Consider the following 25,723-nt stretch of genomic DNA (forward strand, 5'->3'; position numbering starts at 1 on the left):
CAACCCTAATCCAGCACTTCTCTCCTCCTTGCTCAATAACCCTCATCTCAGTGGCCTCTTTTCTGACTTTGAAAGCCAAGACCTTCCTTGCTTCAGGCCTTTGGACTTAGTCCCTGGGCCTTGACCATCTTTCTTAAAGGTGTTCTCTTGGCTCATAGTTTAGATTTCAGCCTAACTTATCCAAGGTAAGCTGCCTCCAGCTTCTTCACAGCGTATGTAATATTCTGGATTCATTCTGTTTATTTTCTTGCTTAAGTCTTGTATTTTTTATTAAAAAGCCACATGAGGGCATCGGTTTTTTTCACTCATTTCTACAATTTATCCCTGATGTCTGGCATATTATGAGAACTCAAAAAAAATATGCATTAAATGATGGAATACATTTTGTAGAAGTGGTGAAAGTAGCCAAAAGATTGATTCAAGATGAAGGGTTATGGACAAGTGCAATAATTGAAGAACCAGGTACAAGAGAGGGGTTAAAGTGATTTACTGCAGGATAGGGAGTAGACATTTTGTCATATTTTTTTTTTTTGGACAGGCAGAGTGGACAGTGAGAGAGAGAGACAGAGAGAAAGGTCTTCCTTTGCCGTTGGTTCACCCTCCAATGGCCGCCGCGGCCAGCGTGCTGCGGCCGGCGCACCGCGCTGATCCGATGGCAGGAGCCAGGTACTTCTCCTGGTCTCCCATGGGGTGCAGGACCCAAGGACTTGGGCCATCCTCCACTGCACTCCCTGGCCACAGCAGAGAGCTGGCCTGGAAGAGAGGCAACCGGGACAGAATCCGGTGCCCCGACTGGGACTAGAACCCGGTGTGCCGGCGCCACAAGGCGGAGGATTAGCCTAGTGAGCCGCAGCGCCGGCCCATTTTGTCATATTTTGATAGGCCAGACTCCAACTGTTCTTCTCACTCCCTACTGTATATCACTAGTGGGATACAATACTCCTCTACCTGCTACAGAAAAGTCTTCTTTCTACCTCTCACCTAACCAGGCAGACACATGGCCAACATTCAGCCTTTTGGATGTGCCTGCCTGTGACTCTGTTACAGGGCGAAGCAGAAGCAGTTCATAATCTTGCTGTTGAAAGCACAATCTGGGGACCAGCAGCACAGGCATCACTTGGGGGCTCTAGACTTCACAAGTCTGTCTTCTGAGACTAGGAGATTACACAGGGAATGACGGAGGTCAGAAGCTCTTAGCAGTAAGTGGAAACACAAATGCCACTTAAGGCCTCAGGCACACAATCACTTCCTCCCACACTTCAGTGGCCAAAGAAAACACACTGGAAAATCCAACACCTGATTTTTCCTATGGAGGTAGATGGAGGAGAGAGAATAAATAATAACTGAATGATAAATCTAACACATACTACTGTTTTTCCACGTATGGTTTCCAGATTTCCTGTTGGTTATAGGAGTCCCACACTATCCTTCTAATAGATTCCTTTTCATCTGAAGTTAGCCAGAGTCCCTTTCTGTTGCTTGAAACCAAAACCTTTCACTGATCCATTGGGAGGTTTTAAGCCTCATGGGAAAGGGGGTAGAGCCCAGGGATGCAGCTGTCAGTTTTGGAGGTGCACTTGTAGAGTAAAAAAGGTAAAAAGATGGCATGATGGTGTGAATGGAGAAATAGGAGATTTTTGAACAAAGAATAAACTATTGGGGTTTAAAAAGACCGGGATGGGCATTTAACCTGGTGGTTAAGACACTGGTTAAAATGCCCACATCCCATATCCGAGTGCCTTCATTCAAATCTCAGTTCCAACTCCTAACTCCAGCTTCCTACTAATACAGACCCAAGGAAGGAGAGCATATGGGCCCCTACCACCCACATGGGAGATTTGGATTGACCCAGTCCCAGCTGTTGCAGTAGATGAGAGCATACACTCTTCTGTCTGTCTGTCTCTACCTCTCAAATAAATAAAAATCTCTTAAAGGCCCAAAGTATGACTATAGCATTTTTTTTATGTAGAAAAACAATTTATTCCATTATAAGCACTCACATAGTTAGTCATGGAGAGTACAGGATGTGCTGGTGAAACAGGTCACCCAAAGTGGAGATGGTATTAAACTAGTGGTCAAGGACTAACTCCTAAAAAAAAAAAAAACAACAACAACAACAACAACAACACTTTTATCAAGGATTAATTTAAATTTAAAAAACAAATACAGGCCGGCACCGTGGCTCACTAGGCTAAGCCTCCGCCTTGCGCGCCAGCACACCAGGTTCTAGTCCCGGTTGGGGCGCCAGATTCTGTCCCAGTTGCCCCTCTTCCAGGCCAGCTCTCTGCTGTGGCCAGGGAGTGCAGTGGAGGATGGCCCAAGTGCTTGGGCCCTGCACCCCATGGGAGACCAGGAGAAGTACCTGGCTCCTGCCATCGGATCAGCGCGGTGCGCCGGCCACGGCAGCCATTGGAGGGTGAACCAACGGCAAAGGAAGACCTTTCTCTCTGTCTCTCTCTCTCACTGTCCACTCTGCCTGTCAAGAAAAACAAAACAAAACAAAAATACAAGCTATCGATTCACTCTTTTCAACTTGACAGCCTACCTGTGGTACAACTGTCAGGTAAAAACATACATCTTTACAACTTGGTGGTCCCAAGTTTAAAAAAAATTTTTTTTTTTCCACAGAAAGGAAAGGAATAACATGAAAACAGCTCAAGAAATACACTAATGGGCAAAAATATATGGAGAAAGAGGAACATGTAATTTCAACTTAAGTGAGGAAACCAGGAAATTGGTTTATGTAGGAAAATGTGCATCCTGGAAAGTCAGGTGTGAAGATTTCAGAGTAGGAACCTATGACTTGAATCTCCCCTATTTCCTGAATAAAAATGACAACTTGCATTATTTAAACTTCATGGCTCAGACACCTACCTCAGTTGGCTCTATTCCTTGCTCTACCATTAAATGAATCTGAAAAACTCGGGGATATAGTATAAGAAGAAAAAAAAATCACACACAATATTCCCCTCTGTGGCTACTTTAGACCTGGGTTTGTTACTAGAAAATTCCTGAAGAATAAATATTAAGTTTGTGGCTTTGCTGAATCAAGTTCCACAGTTAACATTAGAAAACTGCCCACTGCTTGGGCTAATAGCATTGTCGGTGGTACCTACTACAGAGGGATAGCAGAACAAAGTCTGTGTGTCTCAAAACCAGTGTTAAGTCAATCTCAGGGTTGAGAGGAAAAAACGGGGAGCTTAAAGTCACAAGAAGTGCAGATACGTCTAGGATCCTTGTCCTTCTGGATCCACACTTCCTTCAGGATCTTCATCATTGTAAATGTTCTCTGCCATCTGCCATACTTGCATGATATTGTCTTCTGACACCGAACAAATCACCCAAGGTTCACTGGGATTCCAGGAAAAGTCAGATATCTTAGCAGTGTGACCACCATGAATAAACAACAATGCTGGTGGCCCATCTTCTGCATCTTCTGGGGATTGTTCCTCTCCAATTTTACTTAAATCCCAGATATTCAGTCGGCGATCAGTACCACTAGAAGCCAAAATAGTCTCGTTGTGAGGTGACCACTGAACCTGGAATATTTCATCTTTATGTGATTCAAAGGAATGTAACTTCAGTTTCAGATTTCTCAAATCCCACAAGGCAACAGTCTTGTCAGCCAATCCTGTGGCAAGAATGAACTCACTATATGGATTGAAAGACAGGCAGTTCACTTCAGCAGTGTGAACATCAACTGAGTGGCTGGGCTTGGAAGTATTGTTTGAACGAGTATCCCAAATCATAAGTGTCTGATCATCAGCAACCGACCCAAACAGAGATTCATGGAGAAGATGCTAGGTAACATCTACTACCGCTGTATGCCCCGTAAAGATGGTTTTCGCATCCACCACTTTTCCTTCCTTTGGAACAGCACTGATGTCCCACAGGCAGATGGTATGGTCATCAGAAGCACTAAGTAAGTGCCCACTGAGATTTGGGTTCCAAGAAAGTCCATAGTCTTCCTTCTGCTGGCCACGGAGACGTAAATCTGGGTTGCACTCTCCAGAAGGGTCTGGCTTAGAAGGATGCTTCGTATAGTCGAAGACAAGAACGTCACTGGATGGAGTCTTTGTTGCAATGATGCAAGGGTTCTGGGGCATATAACGAGCTCTGTTTACTTCTCCTTCATGGCTGATCTTTATTTCTATTTCAATTTTTCCACCAATTGATCCAAAACCTCCAAATTCTCCTTTTTCACTGTCGTAGTGTAAGGCATCAAACTGCGCGTCATCATTAGGGAGCTGCACACTGGCTATCACAAGGTGGTTTTCTTCATCCAACGTATGTGTCCCCAGGACAAGTGGATGAATGCTGAAATCTTGTCCTTCTGGTCTGGTTACATCTGGAAGCCACTGTACAGTTAGGCTGGACCACTCCAGGGCGTGGGTCATCACCAAGTCATACAGAAAAGGGGTGTTCTTTTTCCATATTTTGTACTCCTTGTTGATCACACGCTCTTCCACCGCGTCGTCAAAGGCTGCTTCCTTGTCGGCCATGGCGGGCGGATGAGCCGGGGGGGGGGGGGGGGGGGATGCCGGGGTCGAGCGTTGCGGGAGGGGTGGGGAGGCTGCGGGTGCTCGTTCAGCGCATGCGGCCTCTATTCAACTATAGCATTTTTAAAAAAGATTCATTTATTTTTCGTTCAGCGCATGCGGCCTCTATTCAACTATAGCATTTTTAAAAAAGATTCATTTATTTATTTTAAAGGTAGAGTTACAGAGAGAGAGAGAGAAGGAGAGACAGATCTTTTATCTCTGGTTCACTCCCCAAATGGCCAAAAGAGCCAGGCCTGGGCCAGGCTGAAGCCAGAAGCCAGGAGCAAGGAGCTTCTTCTAGGTCTCCCACATGCGTGCAGAGGTCCAAGCACTTGGGTCATCTTCTGCTGCTTTCCCAGGTGCATTAGCAAGGAGCTAGATCAGAAGTGGAGCAACCAGGACTCAAACTGGTGCCCACATGGCCCCAGCTATAACATTTTTAATTAGCCAAGATGTGACTATGCAAGTGAGTTCCTGAAATAGGTCTCCCCTGTGAATATTAAGGACTCCTAGGATAGATTAATATCTGAATTATAAGGTGAATCTGGTGCCACTCTCCCTGCATACTCTGAGGGTACTTCTGAAAGTTTGGGGGAAAATAGAATTAAAAGAGAAATTTATCTTGCTGCACAAACTTTTGAGGAGACTGGTATTGTGGTGCAGCAGGTTGAACCACTAATATGAGGCCAGCATCCCATATGAGCACCAATTTGAGTTCTGGCTGCTCCACTTCCAGTCCAGCTTCCTGTTAATGCATCTGCAAAGGTAGCAGAAGATAGTTCAAATGTTTGGGCTCCTGCCACCCACGTTGGAGAACCAGATAGAGTTCTGGGCTCCAGGCTTATGGCCTCACCCAGCCCTAGTTGTTGTGGCTATTTGCGGAATGAACCAGAGGATAAAAGCTCACTCTCACTCTCTGGCTCTCTTGCTCTCTCTCTCTCTCTCTCTCTCTCGCTCTCTCACTAACTCTTTCAAATGAATTAATACATTTTTAAAATAATTTTTTTTGAAATCCAAGCATAGTTTCTGCATAATGTACATTTCCATGAACTTTTTGAACCTACATGATCTGGCTCCCACTTGGATGCCTCCAGATCTAAATTCTCACCTTCTCTTTGCTTACCCTACTCCAGTCATGCTGGCCTCCTTGCCGTGCCTCAACATACAAAGCATACTCCCACCTCAGGGACCTTGTACCTGTTATCCTCACTGCCTAAATCATACTTCCAGACTCTCTGCTCACATTCCCAAACAGGCCGTCCCTGAAAACTGTGCTTCATTTTGCTTCGTAGCACTTAACCATCACCTAACATTCATTTGTTTGTTGTCATCGTTTATCTGTCTCCCACCCCAGCACTAGAATGCAGGCTCCAGGAGAGAAGGGATTTTGTCTGTTTTATGTACTACTGTATACATGGTGCCTAAAACAGTCTCTGCTATGTAAGGAGTTACTTGATAAATATTGTTGAATGAAATGAATGGAGATTGGATTGAATTGACTGATGAAAAGATTCTGAATAGAACATTGTGATAAAATTGGTTTCACTGGAACTGCTATAGATTACTGCCTTCTAGGGAACTTCTAATTTCCTCTCCTAGCTGGCTGCTGAGGCTATTAGGTAAGTACAAAGTGAAGTGCATCTCCAGGAGCCTGAGTGGGCAGAGGAGAAGCTGATTATAACTTGCAGTTGACTCCTGGTGACACTCTCCCTTAGGATGAAGCATTTCTACTGATGGCTAAGCTAATCCATTAATAGTCTCATTGTTATAATGCTTTTATGATCAGAAAAAAATATAAAAGTTAATACATAGCCTAAATGAGGAGAAATTTTATTTTATATATTCACATATATATGTGTGTGTATAGACTTGCAAATAGATATAATAAATTTAGTATATGACGAACCAGTGAGGACAATATGGAATCTGCAATAAGCTGTTATTTCCTATAAGTACAAAATTTCTGTCTATCCATGATACAAGGGGATCTTAACACACTGGTCCTCTTGAGTATTGTACCATGTCACAGGTTAATAGCTTGATGTTGTTATCAGTATTAACTGGAATCAACTTAGTGAAGAGAAATGCATACTTTGGGGTTCATGCATTGTATGATCCCTGCCACCAAGACCAGTGCAGCATGCTCTGGGATATACTCTAGGTACCTGTTCCCTAGTTCCTTAGAACTTCACGGTTTCTCTGCCAGGTTTCATGAGCTATTAGTTTCTCATCCCCAAATATAAATTAAGAGTCACACTGCCTTTTTGCCTTATCTTGGCTTAATGATCAATTTCAAATACTCCATAATTCTTTGAGGGCCTTTATTTGGAATCCACTCTCAGGTACCAATTTCTGTTCCAATTAGTGCTCTTTGGTTATGTGCAATAGAAATTACTTCTCTGGCTAACATGATTATCAAAGAAATGTATTAGAAAGATGAACTCTAGCTCGCATACCATGTGAGTCAGAAGAACTTCCCCATTAACTCACAGAATTGTGAAATTTAAAAATAAATTGTTATCTTAAGACATTAAGTTTTAAGGTGGCATGTTACATAGTATCAGGTTACCAAAACATTTGCCATAAGTAGAAATAGTAGCAGAGGGGTGAGCACCTGGCCTGATGGTTAAGATGGAGGTTAAGATGCCCAAGTCCCATCTCAGAGTATCTGAATTCAATACCCAACTCTTGACTCCAGTCTTCTACTATGGAGACCCTGGGAGGCAGCAATGATGTTTAAAGTAGTTGAGTCCCTGCCACCCACCTGGGTGACCTGGATTGAGTTTCTAGCTCCTGGCATCAGCCTGGCCCAATTGCTGGCACTGGGGAATCAAAAAGTATATGCTCTCTCTCCCATGTCTCTATCTCTCTTTCTCTCTCAAATAATTTTTAAAAATTTTAATAGTGGGAGAAACAAACAAAATTAAAGTATGTACCTCATAGTGGATATCTCAATATATAATTTCATGTGCATATACATAATGTGGAAAACTCAGATGGATCCTGGAGTCCTTTCTTCTGCATTTGAGCCCAAGTTGCAGAACATGACTTCCATTCTGTTATTCATGATCCCTTTCTGTCAGCCTGAGTCTTAGCCACCTGCGCTTTTGTTCCCATAGGGTGATCCAAACCTCCATTTCTGAGGGTTTCTGCTTGTTTATGGTTCCTGTAGTCTTCCATTAAACTTTATTACTGAATATGCCATTCTTAGGAAGTGTCCCAGAGGACCACTTGTTTTCCGGATATATTCTTTCCTCACTCAATTTGGTAGCAGTATTCCTATTTCCTTTGGATAATCAGGATCAGTTAACCCAGCCAAACAGTAAATCCCTTTGGGGCCCATTAATCCAGGTGCATGAGGAGTGTAAAATGATCAGGTGACATCATCAGCTTCCAGTTTAGTGGGGCCTTTGTTTTGTCCAATGGAGAAAATGTTAATTCTTTGGGTAGAGAGACCTCTAAATCAACAGAGCCAAAAATGGAACAGGAAGCAAACATTTTGCAACTGGGTCATGAGATGCAATATTGAAAAGTAACATTGCCATTTCCACCGCTTTAATTCTCAGATTCATGGATTCTGACTGTAGGAGAACCAGTACCTTATGTTAGTTACTAGTTTAGACTTGTACAGCACCCACCCCCACTCCCTCCTCTGACTTCCCACATTGTCTCCCAGCTGGCTCAGTGACTGAGTCTGAATGGTCCATTTAAGCATTCTAGAAGATCAGCTGTTTCTGGATGATGAAACACAGATAAGACCAGCAATTTCTGTGTATATAAGCCCATTTCCTTGTTTCTTTCCTAGCCAGTGTTTTAGTCAGGCTGTTGAGAGAAACCCATAGTTTAGGTAGGTAGGTAGATATAGATAAGAGATAGAGATAGAGAGAGAGAGAGAAAGGAGAAAAGAGAGGAGGGGGGAGGGGACAGGAGGGGAGGGGGGAAGGAAGAAGGAAGGAAGGTAGGTAGGAGGGAGGGAGGGAAGGAAAGGGAGAGAGAAGATTTATTGGGGAAATTGGTTCATGTGATTCTAGAGGCTGACAAGTCCCACAACAGGCCATCTGCAGGCTGCAGACCCTGGGATGATGGTAGCATGGCTCACTCAGTCCAAGTCTGAAGGCCTCAGAACCATGGAAGCTGGTGATATAATCTTCAGTCCAAGGTCAGATTCCTGAGAACCCTTTTCTCCATTGTTTTAGTGCCACTCTATGACCTTGCCACTGTAGATATGATGATCTCCATTGAAACCAAGGCATGCATTTCAGTCTCTTAATCCTTCACCCATATTCCCATTCTCTTTTTCCATGCCACAGCAAGAGGAATTTTCTTGGAATTTTTCAGGTAATTAACTGGAAACAGGGTGATTAAGTGATAAATGTGCCCACAAAATTCCAACATACTTAAGTATTTCAGAATTGGGATTTCTCTATATCATATTATCATACTTTAGTATATTTCTGGCATGTATTTGATATTTTACCTTGATGTCACATGGGCCACACCAAGTTTCAGTCAACCAAGCATGCAGTCAGACCCTCTAAAACTCAATAAATCCAGGCCATTCCAAAAGTGTATCCCTAATCTCCTGGGCTCCATGTTCACATAAATTATCCCTATCTTGCTGAAATAAATTATGAAAATCTCATAATTCTTTTTTTTTTTTTTTTTGACAGGCAGAGTGGACAGTGAGAGAGAGAGACAGAGAGAAAGGTCTTCCTTTGCCATTGGTTCACCCTCCAATGGCCGCCGCTGCTGGCACGCTGCGGTCGGAGCACCGCGCTGATCCAATGGCAGGAGCCAGGTACTTCTCCTGGTCTCCCATGGGATGCAGGGCCCAAGTACTTGGGCCATCCTCCACTGCACTCCCTGGCTACAGCAGAGAGCTGGCCTGCAAGAGGGGCAACCGGGACAGAATCCGGCGCCCCAACCAGGACTAGAACCCGGTGTGCAAACGCCGCAAGGTGGAGGATTAGCCTAGTGAGCCGCGGCGCCGGCCTCATAATTCTTTTTCTAATTAAGGTTTGACTTTGCAGTTGGTCCCCAAAAATATTGGACAATATGACTTTACTTTTGTTTTAATGTATTAAGAGGGGACAGGAACAGTATGAGAAGAATTTGCATCCATTTGCAAGGAAACTGTCTCAGAAAAGGTCATAATAAGGGGTTTCCAGGAACATGCATATCATATGAGGAGGTAGGAGAAGGAGAGAACTTCTTCAACTAAGAGAGGGACTTGGTATCAGCCATAATATACTCCCCAATTTCCCCATTCCTATTCTCGTAGCACCACCCTTTCACTTTATGCCCCATATTTCACTCAGAAGTTGTAGTAAGACTGTCAGTTCTACTTATGTTAATCCAGCACCCCAGTCAATCTCAGCCATATGAGACTAAATGAAGAAATTCTTTTAGTGCAGTCATAGGAACTCCATGGGTCTCTAACCTTGCCTTGAGGCAAGCATATACAACCAATCCTAAGACTTCTATTTTCTTTCTTTCAGCACAATTATAAATAGCCAGTAAAAGTCTCAATCTGTATAATAGTCCTTATGTTCACATGGCCTCTCATGGTAATTGCTTTGATTGCCAAGGCATTGTCTTCACTATGTTCCTCACTCCAGGTCACCACAGATGACAGCTGAAGCAATTGTTCCTCACTATGTCCCACACTTTGCCAGCAACCCATCCTCTGATGTTAAATAGACTGTCACAGCTTTCAACTAGAATTAGGGCAGAGAACCAATCCCACCTTCCTATTTCACTGAGGTACTATTATTGTCCACCATCACGGCTGCTATTGGGCATAGTGATTTGTTTTAGCCAACAGAATCTACTCTATCATATTTTAATGAAAAATAGATTTGTTACAGAATATGGTCTTAACAGTTTCAGGCAAAATTGTGGGTGATAATGCAGCCAGGAGAAATGCTGGTCTTACCATGGAGGGTCCCACTGGAAATCTCATTGCTAACAGTACCTTTTGCAGACACATGTGAATCTAGGGAAAGGGATGGGAAGGAATGCAGCAACATTTCCCTCATAAAGACTCTAATGGGTCTGCCACATGACATACACTTCTGTCATCTAAGTCCTATATAAGTTCCTCTACTTGGCTGAACTAATCAGAATTTGGTACTTTGCTTTTTTCATTTTTTATCTTCTCTTCTATGGAAAACATGCCAAAATGAGGATGCAATAATCAGGAACAGTTTTTGCCCAGTAAATATACTTTTTTAAAATTTTTTTAGATTTATCTATTTATTTGAAAGTCAGAGTTACACAGAGAGAGAAGGAGAGGCAGAGAGAGAGTCTTCCATCTGCTGGTTCACTCCCTAGTTGGCCACAACGGTCAGAGCTGCACCAATCCAAAGCCAGGAGCCAGGAGCTTCCTCTAGATCGCCCATGTGGGTGCAGGGGCCCAAGGACCTGGGCCATTTTCTGTCGCTCCCCGTCTTCGTGGAGGAACAACACAGGACCCTGCGCTGTTCTTTTGTCTGCTCGGCCCTCCCCGGGTTTGCTGCTGGTTCTTCCCGGGTTGGCTACCGACCCTTCCACCTCCGTGGAAGGGCGGTTCCCCCTAGCCACTTTCCCCACTTCCGCGGGGGAGCGGCACACCGCCAGCCGGCTCTCTCGGGGGCTGCACAGGTGTTCCTTCAGATGTTCCTCTTAGATGTTCCTGGTGCATGTTGTCTCTCTCCTCCTTTATAGTCCTCTTCCACCAATCCCAACTCTGCTACCCACACGCCGAGTACTCTGCTCTCCTCCAATCAGGAGCAGCTCCTGCAGCTTGTCAAGTTGGTGAAAGGCAGCTGGGTAGAAGCTGTTTGCTCCTCTCCCAGCGCCATATTGTGGGAGAGCAGATGTATAGAATAAGTCTTAATTCCAGTAACTGTCTAGTCCGAGTTGCTCTCAGTTGCTCCCCACAATTTTCTACTGCTTTCCCAGGCCAGAGCAGAGAGCTGGATCAGAGTGGAGCAGCCAGGACTCGAACTGGCACCCATGTGGGATGCTGACATTGCAAGCAATGGCCCTACCCACTATGCCACAGCACCGGCCCCTAAATATACTTTCTTGCTTAAGATTCTATCTCATAGAAACATGTAAGTGTGTTTACTATACATGCTTTTATAGAAACAAAAATCTGAAAACAAAGTTAAAGACAACACTAAGGACTTGGCTGAATTAATTATGAACCACAAGCATCTCTGAAAGTCATTATTAAAAAGAGAGAAATAGGGCCAGCGCCACGGCTCAATAGGCTAATCCTCCGCCTGCAGCGCCGGCACACTGGGTTCTAGTCCAGGTCGGGGCACCAGATTCTGCCCTGGTTGCTCCTCTTCCAGTCCAGCTCTCTGCTGTGGCCCAGGAGTGCAGTGGAGGATGACCCAGGTGCTTGGGCCCTGCACCCGCATGGGAGACCAGGAGATGCACCTGGCTTCTGGCTTCGGATCAGCGCAGTGCGCCGGCCACAGCGTGCAAGCCATAGCAGCCATTGGAGGGTGAACCAACGGTAAAGGAAGACCTTTCTCTCTGTCTCTCTCTTACTGTCCACTCTGCTTGTCAAAAAAAGAAAAAAAAAGGGAAAGAGAAATAGAATTCTATAAGATGATTTGAAGGGATTTCCTCAGGATGTTGTTGACTGTGATAATCACGATGAAGAAAATATATATGAATGACGTTGGTTTTCTTTAGGAAAAAAAAACTAACAGGCAGATGTTTGGCCTAGCAGTTAAAACAAGGCTGGGGATGCTGCTTATCATTTTGTAGTATCTGGATTTGAGTCTTGGCTCTGCCTCTGATTCCAACTTCCTGCTAACGTGCACCTTGGAAGACAGCAGTGATGGCGCAGGTCCTTGGGTCCCTGCCACTCATGTTGGAGACCCAGATGGAGTTTTAGGCTCCTAGCTTCTGCGGGGCCCAGTCCTGACTGTTGTGGACATTTGGAGAGTGAACTAGCAGATGGGAATGCGGTCTCTCTCTCTCTTTCTCTCTTTCTCTCTCTCTCCCTCCCTCCCTCCCTCTTTTCATAATAACTTGAAATAAGGGCTGGCGTTTTGGCATAGTGAGTAAAGCCTCTCCCTGCAATGCTAGCATCTCATATAGGCACAGGTTCGAGTCCTGAACTTCCAATCCAGCATCCTATAAATGGCCTGGGAAAAGCAGCAGAGGATGGCCCAAGCTCTTGGGCTCCTGCACCCATATGGGAGATCTGGAAGAAGCTTCTGGCTCCTGGCTTCAGCCTGGCCCAGCCCTGGCCATTGCAACCTTCTGGAGAGTGAACCAGCAGGTGAAGATCTCTCTCTCTCTCTAACTCTTTCAAATAAATAAATCAATCAAAATAAATAAAATTGATTTAAATAAAAAATTTTAAAACTGAGGAAACCATACATATAATGTTTATGTGTATATAAATATATTAAAATGAGAGAAAAATACACAACTGGGTTTAGGACAAGGGTTATCTGAGGAGACACAGGGAAAAATGTGTATGAGGGAAGGGAGGAGTCTAGCAAAAAAAAAGAAAGAAGACTATATTTGAAAATTACATGATTGACTCTGTGAAGGCGGCAATGGCAGCATCTGCAAGCTTTTCAGTCTCCATAAACCTCCACATAAAAACAGCAGAACAACTATCGTGCAAAGCCAAAACACACGGGGAATAGGTATAATGAGGATTCCAGATTTAGCAAACAAAAATATACAGTGCCTAGTTAAATTTGAATTTCAGATAAACAATGGATAACTTTTAAGATATAAGTGTGTAGGCCGCTGCCACAGCTCATTAGGCTAATCCTCCACCTGTGGCACTGGCACTCCAGGTTCTAGTCTCAGTCGGGGCGCCGGATTCTGTCCCGGTTGCTCCTCTTCCAGTCCAGCTCTCTGCTGTAGCCTGGGAAGGCAGTGGAGGATGGCCCAAGTGCTTGGGCCCTGCACCCGCATGGGAGACCAGGAGGAAGCACCTGGCTCCTGGCTTCAGATGGGCGCAGTGCACCGGCTGTAGCGGCCATTTGGGGGGTGAACCAACAGAAGGAAGACCTTTCTCTCTGTCTCTCTCTCTCACTGTCTAACTCTGCCTGTCAAAAAAAAAAAAAAAAAGATATAAGTGTGTCCCCAGTAATAAGCGGACATAGAAAAGCTAGACCTAAATCAGGGAGAGATATGGTGCCAGGAAAATCCCAGAAAGCAAACCACCGTGTTCTTGAACACTTCACAAAATCAACAGAAGAGGGAGCTCTGTGAAATTAGAAAAGCCTTCCTGAACTCCTCCTTCTGTTTTTAAATTAAAGTCCAGGAAAATTAATTTCACACACACAAAAAATCAGACTGTATCAAGGTCAAATCCCACAAAAAATATTATTCTAGGAAGAAAGTAAGGAACAGAGAGTAACACCCACCCACGCCCCAAAAAACAATAAAAGTATGCCAATAAAATGTGCACGCAAGAGTTAAAAATTGTAACCTAGGATCTCAAGATGGGCTGAAAGATGTTAAACAAGAACAACATAAGCCGGAATTAGAATGACTCAGAAATTAGGTGACAGAACTCAAGAAAAAGAGTCAAAAGGAAAAAAAAAATCACTTCACAAATGAAGACTAAAGTAGAAAGAATACAAGAACAAGTAAATGCAGCAGAGAATAGCTGAAAGGGAATTTCTAGAATATGGAAAAGAAGGGCTTTTTTAAAATCAAAAAGAAATGAAAATAGAGAAAGAGAGAAAGGCAGAGGAGATCAAACATCAGGGTAACAGGAAACTCTAAAGGAGAAAATCAGAGCAAGGGCATAGAACAAGAGTTAAATCTGTTGAGTATTTTATTATTTATTTTTTTAAAGAATTTGTTTATTTGAAAGAGTTACAGACAGGGGCCAGCACTGTGGCACAGGAGGTTAATCTTCCACCTGTTACACCAACATCCCAAGTGGGCACAGGTTCTAGTCCCAGCTGCTCCTCTTCCAACCAGCTCTCTGCTGATGGCCTGGGAAAGCAGTAAAAGATGGCCCAAGTCCTTGGGCCCCTGCACGCATGTGGAAGACCTGGAAGAAGCCCCTGGCTCCTAGCTTCGGATGGGCCCAGGTTGGGACATTACCACCATTTGGGGAGTGAACCAGTGGATGGAAGACCTTTCTCTCTGTCTCTCCCTCTTCATTGTTTGTAACTCTACCTGTAAAATAAATAAAATAAAATCTTAAAAAAAAAAGAGTTACAGAGAGAGAGAGAGAGAGAGAGAGCTTCCATCTGCTGGTTCACTCACCAGATGGCCGGAATGGTCAGCACTGGACCAGGCCAAAGCCAAGAGCTTCATCCCGGTCTTCTGCATGGGTAAAGAGGCCCAAACACTTGGATCATCTTCCACTGTTTTTCCCAGGCCATTAGTGGGGAGTGGATCAGAAGTGGAGTGGCTGAGAATTGAACTAGTGTCCATATAGGATGCTGGGTTGCCAGCATTGCTGGCAGCAGCTTTACCTGCTACGCCACAATGCTAGCTCCTATAGAATTTTTTAAGATTTATTTATTTATTTTATTTAAAAGGCATAGCAACAGAAAAAGAGAGAAAACTCTTCCATCCACTAGTTCACTCCTCAAATACCCACAACAGGTGGATCTGGGCAAGGCTGAAATCAGGAGCCCAGAACTTCACGCAAGTCTCCCACAGGAGAGGTAGGGACCCAAGTACTTGGACTGTCATCAGCTGCCTTTCTGAATGCATTAGCAGGAAACTGGATTGGAAGCAGAGTAGCTAGGACTTATACTTATATGAAATATAGGCATCCCAAGTGGCAGGTTAACTCACTGTGCCACAACACCCACCCCTAAACCCTATGAATTCTTAAAACTATTCTTCTGAAAATAAAAAAAATTTAACTGTATATTAAAAGAGCATGCCACATATCTAAGACTACTGGCCCCTCAGAACAAGCAGCACCATGACATAGTATAATAATATTACTGGACTTCAAGGAAAAAGAAAAATCTTCTGGGCATCTGGAAAAAAGAGCATGTGACTTTTAAGGAAAATTAAATTACCAGAATTTTTGACAATACTTTATACCAGAAAAAAAGGAGTAATATATTTAAGACAATCAAGGAAAGAAAGTATGAAACAAAGATTTTATATGCCATATGCCACAAAAGTTACTTTCGAGAATGAAGGACACTGTTACCAATGTGAAAAAGAGCTTCCAGACCCTCACAGTAACTAGAGAACAAACACTAACATAAAAACAGGTTGTGTGGCCGGCGCCCCGGCTCAATAGGCTAATCCTCTGCCTAGCGGCGCCAGCACACCAGGTTCTAATCCCAGTCAGGGCGCCGGATTCTGTCCCGGTTGCCCCTCTTGCAGGCCTGCTCTCTGCAGGCCTGGGAGTGCAGTGGAGGATGGCCCAAGTGCTTGGGCCCTGCGCCCGCATGGGAGACCAGGAGAAGCACCTGGCTCCTGCCATCGGATCAGCGGGGTGCACCGGCTGCAGCGTGCGGGGCCACAGCAGCCATTGGAGGGTGAACCAACGGGAAAAAGGAAGACCTTTCTCTTTGTCTCTCTCTCTCTCTCTCTCTCTCACTGTCCACTCTGCCTGTCAAAAAAAAAAAAAAAAAAAAACCAGGTTGTGGACATTCAGTATATACCTGTAGAACTATGAATAAATGAGGTCCAAGAGTCCAACAGTGTTATATATATTGGCAATGTGCTCTAATGATATAAATATGGCACAACTTTTTAAAGTTTTTGCTTTTTTAAAGCAGCTTTATTGAGATATAATTCACATACCATATGGTTCACCCATTTAGAGTGCACAATTCAATGGCTTTTAGTGTATTTATGGAGTTGTGCATCCGTCTCTACAATCCAGTTTAGAACATTTTCATTACCAAGAAAGAAATCCCACACCTCTTCACTGTCACCCCCTAAACCTTTTACCCTCACCCCCAGCCTTAGGCAGCTACTTGATTTACCATCTGTCTCTATGCAGTTGCCTACTCTGGACATTTCATACAAATAAAATCTTACATTATATGATCTTCTGTGATGGGCTGCTTTCACTTAGCATAATTTTTTAAAAATATTTTCAGGATTTTATTGCAAACCAAAATTGGCTTATCACACCCAAAAAATGTTATGTGGAGGGGAGGAGGACTGTACATATTTTAACCATGTTAACTACAGCACACTGGGGCCGGCACCATGTCACACTAAGTTAATCTTCTACCTGCGGCGCCAGCATCCCGTTTGCTCCTCTTCCAGCCCAGCTCTCTGCTATAGCCTGGGAAAGCAGTGGAGGATGGCCCAGTGCTTGGGCCCCTGAACCTGCATGGGAGACCAGGAGGAAGCACCTGGCTCCTGGCTTCAGATCGGCGCAGCTCCGGCCATTGGGACTACTTGGGGAGTGAACCAACAGAAGGAAGACCTTTCTCTCTGTTGCTCTCTCTCACTGTCTGTAACTCTGCCTGTCAAATAAATAAATAAAATCTTTAAAAAAAATTACAGTACATTAAAATGGTGGTATACATTACAAATAAACCTGTAAGTTTATATATACTAGTGTAATAACCCAATGTACAGACTTTCTTTATACAATACATATAATTATCAGGAATGCAAAAAAAAAAACCCACCACATAAATAATGCCCATTTTACTGGTGACATTCCAAACATTAAAAACACCAATGGCTTTGATCAACAACTGAGGCATTGATCCATAAAAACCCTTCCTAAAAATAGAAATATTTGTAGCAACAATGCTTTCTTTAAGCATCTGGATACAAGTCATTGCAAGACCATTTCAAGAAATTTTAGTTATTAACTATTATCTTAGAAAAAGAGTCTACATATAAATTTATCTTCCAAATATGGAAGAAACAGTGTCCCACATTGTGGTGTCCTGCAAGTATCACATAGATGCTTATAACAAACTCCATCTGTGATCAAGCACACCATACTCACACCAATGTTCACACGGGAGATCCATGAGCAAAAACAAACAATGGAAATGCTGTGTGGTAGGAAAAGCTTTGGAGCTAACACGACCTTATCAGAAAAGGCACATTTCATAGTATTCGTCATCACAGCCCTGACAGACCCGCGGAAGATGCTTCTGAGAACAGGGCCCTCCTCCTCCTAACAGGACTCTTGCCTCTAAGGCGGCACTCTAATGGTCATTTCAGGGACAGCACCACGTTGGAAGGAAGAAGAGAAAGGAAAAACCTCATGAGCTTACTGAGAGGAGAATGTGCTCTTCAAAAAGTGTCCAGCAAACAACGTGCAGCAAGATTGCCAAGCTTCAGAGGAGGTGCGGATTCTCTTCTAAGATGGCCTATCAGCAGGCAGCTCCGCTGAAAGGCTAACTACTGTATTTTAAAAACATACAGGAAATCCGGCCAGCGCCGCGGCTGAATAGGCTAATCCTCCACCTGAGGCACCGACACACCAGGTTCTAGTCCCAGTCAGGGCGCCGGATTCTGTCCCGGTTGCCCCTCTTCCAGGCCAGCTCTCTGCTGTGGCCTGGGAGTGCAGTGGAGGATGGCCCAAGTCCTTGGGCCCTGCACCCGCATGGGAGACCAGGAGAAGCACCTGGCTCCTGCCATCGGATCAGCACAGTGCGCCGGCCGCGGCTGCCATTGGAGGGTGACACAACAGCAAAAAGGAAGACCTTTCTCTCTGTCTCTCTCTCACTGTCCACTCTGCCTGTCAAAAAAAAAAAAAAAAAAAAAAAAAAAAAAAAAAAAAAAAAAAACACCATACAGGAAATCCTTCAAAACTGACCCTAAGACTGTTCAGAAGAAGGAGTCCAGCAGTGGCACATAGGAGAAGCTGAGGAAGCCCTCTGTGGCTTCCTTAACACTGGCGGTGATGAGGATGCTGTCAGGGGACCTGCCAATGGAGTTGGGGACAGGCTCTTCAGTAAACTCAGGCTCAGAGTGCCGTAGGTCACTGGGGCCACATACATTTAGGTTTAAAGGAGGCATAATCTTCTTATTAATGAGATCATCCCAGTTAATTAGCGAGAAGACGACAGACGTGATTTTTTTTTTTTTTAAACAGGCAGAGTGGACAGTGAGAGAGAGAGACAGAGAGAAAGGTCTTCCTTTGCCGTTGGTTCACCCTCCAACGGCCGCCGCAGCCGGCGCGCTGCGGCCGGCGCACCGTGCTGATCCGATGGCAGGAGCCAGGTGCTTCTCCCGGTCTCCCGTGGGGTGCAGGGCCCAAGCACCTGGGCCATCCTCCACTGCACTCCCTGGCCACAGCAGAGAGCTGGCCTGGAAGAGGGGCAACCGGGACAGAATCCGGCGCCCCAACCGGGACTAGAACCCGGTGTGCCGGCGCCGCTAGGCGGAGGATTAGCCTAGTGAGCCGCGGCACCGGCCCAACAGACGTGATTCTTAATCTCCATAAAGTCATCCTGGCCCCAAGCCTCTTTGTCCTGTGTTTCTGCAGGAGGCCCTCCAGGAGGTGTCTTGAGGATTTCATAATATTTGGTTTCAGCTGGAGAGGCTTGTTCAGAATGCTGTTGTACTTCTCAGCTGTGTTTCAGCTATAAAAAGGAGGCTGGCCATACAGCATCTCATACAGGACGACCCCAGGCACCACCAGTCCACCATCATAAGGCACCTTGTGAAGCACCTCAGGTGCAAGATACTGAGGTGTGCCACGGAAGGTGGACATCATGCCGTTGTGTTCAGTGTTCCCCTTGCACAGTCCAAAGTCAGCAAGGACGATGTGTCCCTGTAAATCTAGTAAAGTATTCTCCAGCTTCAAATCTCTATAAATGATGTTCAGGTAACCCCAGGCACTGGCTATCTCAGCAGCATAGAAAAGCACCTGTGGTTCCAGGAAGCAGCGCTCCCTCTGGAGATGGTAGAACAACTCTCCACTGTTAACATAGTCTAGGACAAAGTACAGTTTGTCAGCAGTCTGGCAGAAGTGCAGGCCCACCAGGAAAGGGTGTTTCACATTCAGCAGCGCATTCCACTCAGACAGAATATGCTTCTCCTCCTTTTCAGAATTGCTTTCTTCTGCAAAACCTTGACTGCATAGAAGGCTTCCTCTGCTTCGTGTCTCGCTGGAAGAATTTTGCCAAAATTGCCCTTTCCAATCACTTTAAGAAGTGAGAGTCTGACGGTTTAGCATGAGGATTTGATGATGGGCCAAGGTTGATTTGTTGAGATGGACTTGGTAGAGAAGAAGGGTTGGCATTCATAAGCTTGGGCTCCTGAGGTTGGGAGATTTTCAAAATGGACTGAACTTCAGGGTGTTTGCACATAGAGGAATTATTGGCCATCTTCTGAATAAAGTCATTCAGGCCCATCCTCTGCTTCATAAAAGTGATGAGGATTGCTACCATTGCCCCTTGCAGCCTCGGTTTTCATGGTCATCAGTACGATGAGACCACAGTGAGTCATTGGGGACAAGAGACCGGCTCAGCCAACACTATTCACTTAGCATAATTATTTTAGAGTTCATCCCTGTTGTAGCACAGATCAGTATTTCATTTAATTTTTTTGTGGCTGAAATGATATAGATATACTACATTTTTGTTTATCTGTTCCTCCGTTGATGGACATTTGTGTTTTTCCTACTTGTGGCTAATATTTCTTTAAATGTTTATATACAGGCTTTTGTGTGGACACATTTTTTTCATTTCTCCCGGGTAGATACCTGGGAGTAGAATTGCAGGGCCATGTATGAATTTTAAATTTAACTTTTTGAGGAACTGTCAAACTATTTTTCAAAGTGGCTATACAATTTTATGTTCCTACCAGAACTTTATAAGTGTTCTGATTTCTCCATATACTTTTTTCTTGTAACCATACTAGTATATGTGAAGTAGTTTTCGTGGTTTTGTCACATCGGTTTCATTATGGTTTTCATTTGCATTTCTCTGATGACTAATGATGTTTGAACATTTTTTCATGTGATTATTGTTCTTTTGTACATTTTCTTTGGAGAAATGTTCAAATCTTTTGCCTTTTTATTATAGAGTTGTAATCATTTCTTATATAGGCTAGATATGAGTTTTTTTTTTCTTTTTTTTTTCTTTTTTTTTTTTTTACAGGCAGAGTGGACAGTGAGAGAGAGAGAAAGGTCTTCCTTTTGCCATTGGTTCACCCTCCAATGGCCGCTGCGGCCGGCGCGCTGCGGCTGGCACACCGCGCTGATCCGAAGGCAGGAGCCAGGTGCTTATCCTGGTCTCCTATGGGGTGCAGGACCCAAGCACCTGGGCCATCCTCCACTGCACTCCTGGGCCATAGCAGAGAGCTGGCCTGGAAGAGGGGCAACCAGGATAGAATCCGGCGCCCCAACCAGGGCTAGAACCTGGTGTGCCGGCGCCACTAGGCGGAGGATTAGCCTATTGAGCCACAGCGCCGGCCTGATATGAGTTCTTATGACTCTATTTTCTCCCATCCTGTGAGTTGTCTGTTCACTTTGTTGACAGTATACTTTGAAGCACAAAGTTTTTAATTTTGATGAGCTCCAGTTTATCTTTTTTCTTTTGTTGCTTGTACTTGTAAAGTCCTATCTAAGAAACATTTGCCTAATCCAAGATTACAAAGATTTGCATCTTTTTTTTAGGAATTTTATTGCCATGGCTTTTAGGCTTTCATCTTTGATCAGTTTAATTTTTGTCTGTGGTATAAGATTGAGGTCCAACTTCATTATTTTATATGTGGGAATCCGGTTGTCCTAGTAGTATTACTGTTTTTAAATGGTGAGGGAGAATAGAAAGAAAAATATGCAAATTTTAGAATGTTTTCAGCACTCATGCTAGTGGTAGCATTAATCTTATGTAGGATAACACTCTTATGTGGCATAAAACAAATGAATAATTACAATGTATTCTAATTCTACTATCTCTTATATCCTCATGAACCAGGATTCTCACTATAAAAGAAAGAAATATGGTCATAACATAAAAGAAACTAAGTAAAAGCTCTACATCCTTGAATTCAAATTAAAAATATTAACATGAATTCATAAGTTATTTAGTTCTGAAAACAAAGACTAACCAGGAAGCAACATATATCCTGAAGCACCCAGACTGGGTCTTGAAGTATCATTTATTAGGAGAAACCAGCACTTCTGAAGAAACAGTCAATTCCAAATCAGGGGCAGGAAATGTACAAGATGATCCTGGCTTTTTTTTTTTTTTGGAATGCCAGATTGCAAGTAAGACACGAAGAACTACTAGGTTTATGTCAGAAGGGCTCACGAGATTCCCATTGGCCGTAGATGTATTTGAGCTTCAGTGATGACAAGGAAAATAGTTTGAATCTCATCAACTACATTTAAATCTAAGAGTTTATAATGATACTTTAAAAAAAGGAATTGATCACCTTCAAAGTAAGACTGGGACTCAGTCTTCAAAAATAGTAAATAAAAGGAATAAATACAATATATATTGTTTTGAGAAACTCCTGAGTGTGGTAACTGGTGGCCAAAGGCAGAAGGTGCCAACAAACTGAAGAAAAAGGATTACACTGAACAAAATATATTATTTAAATAGAAGTGTGTCTCGGGTAGGAGTAAAATAAAAGGACCCATACCTCAAAGCAGGAATAAAAGGGTTTATATGTGCTAAGTTAGACAAAAGTGGCCTGTGGCCAATTGGAACGGACCTGGATTTTCTCAAGAAATATTAACATTTCAGGCTTCAGTTAAGAGATATTCCCAGCATCATTTCCTGTCATGAAACACTTAGCAGACTATCTTAACAACCTTGTTTATCCCATAGGGTTTGGGATGACTGCCAGGGTCACCTAGAAGACAAGAAGGTGGCAACATGACTATAGCTATGTCAAGCTGGATTCTTGCGTTTATCCTGTCTTAGTCTGCTTGGGATCTTAGAACAAAATACCATAAATTAGGTGGGTTATAAATAACAGAATTTTCTGTCTCACAATTTAGGAGGTTGGAAAGTTCAGTATCAATATGCCAACATCATAGGGTTCTTGTGCAGGTCTACCTCCTAATTCACAGAATAGCCCCTTCTCCTTGTGTCCTTTGTGGAAAGGATTAGTTAACTCTCTAGGCCTGCTTTTTTTTTTAAGATTTATTTTATTTATTTGAAAGATAGAGTTAAAGAGAGGGATAGAGCCAGAGACAGAGAGAGAAATCTTCCATCAACTGGTTCACTCCCCAAGTGACAGCATAGGCCAGAGCTGAGCTGATCCAAAGCCAGGAGGCAGGAGCTTCTTCCGGATCTCCCACATGAGTGCAGGGCCCCAAGGACTTGAGCCATCCTCTACTACTTTCCCAGGCCTTAGCAGAGAGCTGGATCGGCAGTGGAGCAGCTGGAACTTCGACTGGCATCTGTATGGGATGCCGGCAATGCAGGCTAGGCTTTAACCTGGTGTGCCACAACACCCTCTGGGCCTATTTTATAAGGGCACTAATCTCATTCATTAGGGGCTCCACCCCCATAACCTAATCACTTCCCAAAAGTCCACCTCTAAATACTGCCACCATGGGGTTAGAATTTCAATATGTGGATTTGGGAGGGAAGTAAACATTCAGATCATAGCAACTGCCTTTTCTGTATAAACTTTAATGCTGGATAACAACATACAAGATGAGGAAAACTATCTTTTTATGAAAGGATTCCAACTAACAAATGAAACAAAGGATTGGACCAGAATATCAACATTTGACAGCTCTGTAGGGAATAATAGGAATAAGCAGTATGCAGCTGTTAAGATCAGAAAAATGACAACTGGAAAACGTGTGTCTCCTGTAGCCACACAATACCCATTCTTTTGCCAAATGGGTCAAATCTGTGTCTAATCCATCCTCTGAATCAGCTGTTTATTTGCAAGAAACAGGAGACAGAAGAACACAGTGAACTACAATAAGTGTATTCAAGTAAAAAACCCAGACTGTGGAAGACTCTACAGGTCACAAGGCCTATAAGCAAAAGAAAAAATAGAGGAGCAACCTACAGATTAAAAGATACTTAAAAGAAAAATTTTAATGGACAATAGTAAATTATAGTGTCTACTAATTGTGAATTTGAATAATAAAATTCTAAGAAGAAAAAAGCCATCACAGTAAAAGTCAGGATAGTGGTTACTTATGAGAAAAGAGATTACAACTGGAATGAGTTATATACAAAGGGGTTCCATAGGGGCCAGCAAAGATCTGGGTTTTTGATCTGGATAATGTTCACCTTAAAATAACACATTAAGCCATACACTTGATTTTTGTGTTTTGCTTTATAACAATTTTATAAAACAATTTCTAATACCTAAATCACACCTCAGACTAATTAAGTCAAATTATTTGGAAATGAGACCCAAACATAAGTATGCTTTTTTTTTTTTTTTTTTTTTTTTGACAGGCAGAGTGGACAGTGAGAGAGAGAGACAGAGAGAAAGGTCTTCCTTTGCCGTTGGTTCACCATCCAATGGCCGCAGCGGCCGGCGCGCTGCAGCCAGCGCACCGTGCTGATCCGATGGCAGGAGCCAGGTACTTATCCTGGTCTCCCATGGGGTGCAGGGCCCAAGGACTTGGGCCATCCTCCACTGCACTCCCTGGCCACAGCAGAGGGCTGGCCTGGAAGAGGGGCAACCGGGACAGAATCCGGCGCCCCAACCGGGACTAGAACCCGGTGTGCCAGCGCCGCAAGGCGGAGGATTAGCCTAGTGAGCCGCGGCGCCTGCCTCATAAGTATTCTTTTAAAACCTCCTGGTATCACTTCTTAGCCTTTTGGCTAAGATCAAGTGTAAAACCCCCTGGTGATCCCAAAACAGCCAAGTTTGAGAACCAGTATATAAGAGGAACAGCGCTGCACTTACTGTCCGGGTCATCAGTTCTACTCTTCACACAGCTACCAATTCAGCTGTGAAACAAAATTTTTAACTCTCTGAACCATAGTGGACTATTACATGTTGAAAACAGTTTATCCCACATCTGGACTGGACCAGTTGATTTTTGAAGCCCTTCTGTTTCAGAATGGGATAATCTAAGTAAAAAGAAATAGAATTGTGTTATAATAATGTAATTGTATAAAACTTTTGTAACAGTTACTTATATGATATGATCACATATATGCATCCATGTAAAAAGCTTGTGTGAGTGTGACGTCATTCAGGGTTCTAATAGGAAAGAGAATTTACTATATGCAGAGGCTTCAACAGAGAGATTTAATGAAGAGGCTACACAGAGAGGTGGGGGCAAGATTGCTGTACTCAGATTCACCACAGTGAGAAGCTATTACCATCCCTAAGCCTATAGAGTGAGAAAGAAATGTGCTTGTTCCTGGAGGCCGGTGAGAGTTGAAGCCCTTCAGAAGTAGTCATAGGGGGACACAGCCTTTCATATTGGGTCCACTTATTTGTATGGCTGAATAGATAAATACACTACAGTATATTGATTCATTCTTCTGTTGGTGGACATTGGGTTATTTTCAGATTTTTTAAAAAATAATGTTGCAGGGCAAGTGTTTGGCCTGGCATTCAAGACAATGGTTAAGACACCTGTGTTGGCCGGCGCCACGGCTCACTAGGCTAATCCTCCGCCTGCGGCACCGGCATCCCATATTGGCACCAGATTCTGTCCCGGTTGCTCCTCTTCCAGGCCAGCTCTCTGCTGTGGCCCGGGAGTGAGTGGAGGATGGCCCAAGTGCTTGGGCCCTGCCCCACATGGGAGACCAGGAGATGCACCTGGCTCCTGGCTTCTGATCAGTGCAGCACGCCAGCCGTAGTGGCCATTTGGGGGGTGAACCAACGGAAGGAAGATCTCTCTCTCTCTCTCTCTCGCTGTCTAACTCTGCCTGTCAAAAAAAAAAAAAAAAAATACACCTGTGTCCCATATCAGAGTGCCTAGGTGATTCTGTTTTCCTGCTAATACAGACCCTGGGTGAGGGGCAGAGGTGATGGCTCCAGTAATTGGATCCTGCCACTCAACATTGCAGATGTGAATTGAGTTCTTGGCTTCTAGCTTTGGCCTGTCTCCACCCTGGCTATTGAGAGAATTTTGGGAGTGAACCAGCAGATGGGAGTGCTTGCGCTCGCTCGATCTCTCTCTCAAATAAATATAATTTTTAAAAGAGTAACTATTTTAAAACAATAACGTATCTAAGGATTTTTTTTTTTAATTTTTGTTTGCTTGTTTGAAAGGCAGGAAGAGAGAAAGGCAAACAGACAGAGGCAGACAGAGATCTTCCATCTGCTGGTTCTTCCCTCCCCAAATGCCTTCA

The 25,723-nt window shown here is 43.8% G+C and overlaps 2 pseudogenes; both read right to left on the reverse strand.

Moving 5' to 3' along the window:
* Positions 1–2,719: 2,719 nt before the first annotated feature.
* LOC100353085 (histone-binding protein RBBP4 pseudogene) lies at positions 2,720–4,518 on the reverse strand (annotated as a pseudogene).
* Positions 4,519–18,305: 13,787 nt separating this feature from the next.
* Positions 18,306–19,904, reverse strand: LOC100353905 (serine/threonine-protein kinase Sgk1 pseudogene; annotated as a pseudogene).
* Between the last annotated feature and the right edge of the window lie 5,819 nt (positions 19,905–25,723).

Source organism: Oryctolagus cuniculus, chromosome 2 (assembly GCF_051225735.1).
Source record: "Oryctolagus cuniculus isolate XC-2025 breed Fujian yellow rabbit chromosome 2, ASM5122573v1, whole genome shotgun sequence".
NCBI lineage: Eukaryota > Metazoa > Chordata > Mammalia > Lagomorpha > Leporidae > Oryctolagus > Oryctolagus cuniculus.